Here is a 4,055-nt window from a genome sequence, read left to right as displayed (position 1 = left end):
TGCTTAAGTCCCTTGGGAGACACTACTGGAAACTGTTTTCACTGTTCTCCAGCCTTTTTGATGATGCCACCCTTCCATTTTTACTTCAGGCTTTTTTTACTCAATCATTACAGCAGCAGGGATCTTCACTTCTTTCGGGCAAGATTCAAAATTGTGTACATGTCTTTCTAGGCAATAATTTTTCTTTATTTAACCTCCCATGCCTTTCAAGATGTCATTTTTCTCCCATCGTTTTCCTCAAAGAGCAGGTTAACAAGAATAACCTACTGCTGGTAATGACAGCATTGTACTTACACCTGCTTAGAGTCTGTGAGAGAGTTGCTATTATTTTAGGCAGAAATAAAAGCCAGAGCCCTTTTGGGAGTAAGGATTTTTTCTGCTGAGTGTAGAGTATGTGAAAGGAAGTTGGTGACATTTCTTGGAGATGACAGGCATGTAACATTGAAATTGTAATCCAAATTCCTTCATAGGTGGCTGATTAACTTGAAATCTCCTGGGAACTATAGCTTGAAAGCTTGACCTTCCTTGTCTTCTCTATATGCTACTCTGTTTCCCTTGCCTTTTTGTTTTAAACTTAAATGGTTCTTTGGGGCAAGTGCCTAGTCCCTTCTACATATTTTATGAAGTGCCTGGCATTTTTTGTGTTTCTATAAAATGTTATTTCTGACTTTTGTTTATTCTCCCTTTCCATGTTAGGTGCAAAATTTCTGGTATTGGGTTGAAGAAGGCTGAAGAAGGATGGTGAGCAAATTTCAGAAATAGCCAAAAGATAATGTGCTACTATGGCCCCCCCCTCTTCATTGGCCAAATCTCATTGGGTCACTATTTTTGTCCAACTGCAGTAGGATGGGAATTGGTTACCTCTTTTGTGGGGTTGCAGCCATGCGATGGCCCACACTAAAAGAGCATTTATAGACATGGTTTTGTAAGTTGACTTTGCGCCTGGAAAGCAGATGATGTAGAGTGGGCTTCAGGAAGAATGCGTCTACCTAATACATGGGTCCATTTGTTTGGAAAAAGATAAGAACTATTTTTTTCACCATGATTTGAAAAGTTCCACATAGGAAGCTGATTCTGAAATCAGGAAGTTTGACTTTATTTCCATAGATCAGTGATTATTTGTTTTTGTCCAATGTGCCTTGAAGTTATTTAAAGTAGCAGTTCAATATTACCTGTTAGGGATGCAAAACACCTACACATGATTCACAAGGTAAACCAAGAGATTTTAAATAGGAATCCATAGTATCAAAAAGACTTTGGAACACTTCTGAGGACTTTGTAACAGAGAAACTGTTTCTATAGTTTAAAAAAAAAAAAAAGAATGATAGTAGCTAAAAGCTGGCATTTTCTGGGGAGTGCCTCTAGTCTAAAATGGCAGAGAAACACTGCTTTTGATGAAAAGTATAACACAACTGGTCTCCAGAATCCAGTGTGACCTGGTAATAGAAATCTTTTCTAGAGAGAGAGCTTTTGTATTGGTTTATGTTAAGCTACAATTGAATGGAATGTGTATGTAGGCATATATTTGTTCCACTTGATCCAACTTGATTGATTTTTAGATTGAAATGAAGTACCTATAACAAAAGGTTTATCCTGAGTTCTAATTGTCTCTTGCCATGAGTTCTAGAATTCAAGATGAAACACTAGACAATAGCACATTTCTGTCCCTTTTCCCAATCCTACTATTCCGAAGTTAACTGGTACATTACCAATCAAAATTTCTTGTCCATGATATGTCTCCCCAGCTGTTCAAAAATGTTAAAAAACTTGTAAAAAAATGCTTTGAAGTATACCAAAATGATCAAAAGTTTGTGGCTGCGGGGTGAGAGTGAGTTTCAAGGCTGAAAACCACTTTCTGATAACATCCTGCCACTAGCTGCTTCTTTTCTAGAACAACAGTTTGGGTGTTTTTCCTGATTTCAGTTGAAGCATGGGTAGTTCAGTAAGGAGGGACCAGGCATTCTAAGCTTTGGAAGTTCCAGTGAGGACAAGCTCTGCCTGGAGGCAATCACTGCAAGTCTCTGTGAAAACGATGCAAGTGCTCCTTGTGAATTACCATGCTTAAAAAGTGCATAGAAAATGGCAGTTCAAGCGTCAGCTTGCAAATGGACTTAATGCAGTGGCTCAGAGGAATATACATGGTGAGAGTCTGTCTAACAGATGAGTGAAGTGTGGATCATGGAAGGTGGGTCTGCTTGTGAGAAGAGAGGTCATGCCTCATGCTCAGTGGGAATGGGATTTTCCATCCAATGGGGAAAAAAATCCTACTTGACACTAGTTACTACTCCCCAGCAAATTCTGTTAGGAGGAGGAGTCTAATGACTAGTTCTGTTTGCTCATATGTAGGCAGCTTAGCATCCAAGGGTGGTGGTGGTAGTGGAAGAGTGGGGGACATTGCTTTTGATATTAAAAAAAAAAATGGGAAGAAAGGACCCCAATCTCAGTCTACTGCTTCATACATGATAGTTGGTAATAAACTCATCATCATCTGTTTTAAACAACATATGCAATATTCCCCTTTAATTTTATTACTGATTTCTGGCTGGAGGAAACCTGGTCTTGATAGAGCATAATTCTTGACGCCCTTTAGTTTTAGTTTACAAAGAGACAAGGATGGGAATAAACCTAATTAGAGCTTCGGTTTAATTCTGAAGGTGGCTTCTGCTTTGAGAGTTCCACGGCAAATTTAATTTACAGATCTATTTAGAGTACAGGTTACCTTCTTCCACCCCCCTAGGATTCCTGTCCAAGCTAACTGAATAGCTTTCAGGCCTGGAAGAAACTGCAAATCATGTATTATTATTTCAAGTATATATGCTAGTGGCACACAGAGGTTTCAGTCAGGTCATGTTCCAGTTATGCTAAGCCCAGAGCAACATTTTTCCTAACGGTCACTGCAGGTTTTGGTTAGTTCAGTATTCATAGTGATGTGACACTATGTTGTCCTGAGACAATACACATATCCAAGCTAGCTTACAATTTAAATTCAGGTGAGGATTTGTTATCTATGGTGAGATGGGACATACTGAAAGTAGGGGTATGGATACACATATATTTGGAGGCATTTGAAAAATGAAGACATTTCAAAAAGGGAGCTGCTGATCCAGAGCGAGCAGCAGCCGATAGACACTAATACTTATGTCTGGATAGGCCAGGGACAATACAAATGTAGCAAAGCTGCTCCTACTTCAGTTTGAGATGAAGGGTGTTAGTGGTGGAGCTTGTTTTGCTACACTTTAAATCTTCTCAGTTTGTTCTCACCTACCTGAATGTAACGGCTGCTGTTGCAGGGTTTGGAAGAAGAGTCCCCCTGCTCCTTGTGAAATAGCTCCAAGTATACACGTATCCACCATACTCGGGGAGGTGTAGTGATGGCTCCCATATCCTGGTCAGATCCTTCTAAGTGATTTGAGGTAAAATGGTTGGTTGCTGTCACGATGGTCTTAAACCTGTTCTCTTTTGTGATAGGAAGAGACTGGGAGAAATTCCACTGAAGGTATCAATGTACTTTTAAAATAAACTGTTTTTCAACTAGACTACCAGTAACATAATCTCCAGAATATCCTAAAGAATAACACTTAGGTAATACTTGACTTAATTCAATATTTAATCTGAAAAATTTGTTTCCAGAATAAAATGTTCATATTCTGTTTGATATTTAAAATTTTCTCCTCTGCATTTTACCAGTGCAAGGGTATTTTTAATATCCCTTATTTAATTTTCAGCTTTTCAAATACTACTTGATTTTTTTTATTTAGTTTCTGGATATTTTAGCTGAAGCTAAATAAAACCATTTCCACTCCTGAAGAGAGTGAAACTGTAGCTATTTTAAGAAGAAAAATGTTTTTTCTTTTTTCTGAGTTACAGTATAATATTTTCACTAGAAGATACAGAAACATTTTGACTGTGCATATGTGGATAGTGTCTTTTCCCTCTCCCCTTTTGAAGATAAGGAGACGTTTCGATTGTGTATATTTGGATATAGTGTCTTTTTCCCTCTCCCCTTTTAGCCTTGCTTTTCCTGAAAGCACCTCTGTAACTGGCAACCCTTGGTT

Source organism: Alligator sinensis, unplaced genomic scaffold, assembly GCF_000455745.1.
Source record: "Alligator sinensis unplaced genomic scaffold, ASM45574v1 scaffold166_1, whole genome shotgun sequence".
NCBI lineage: Eukaryota > Metazoa > Chordata > Crocodylia > Alligatoridae > Alligator > Alligator sinensis.
This window is presented reverse-complemented; position numbering follows the sequence as displayed.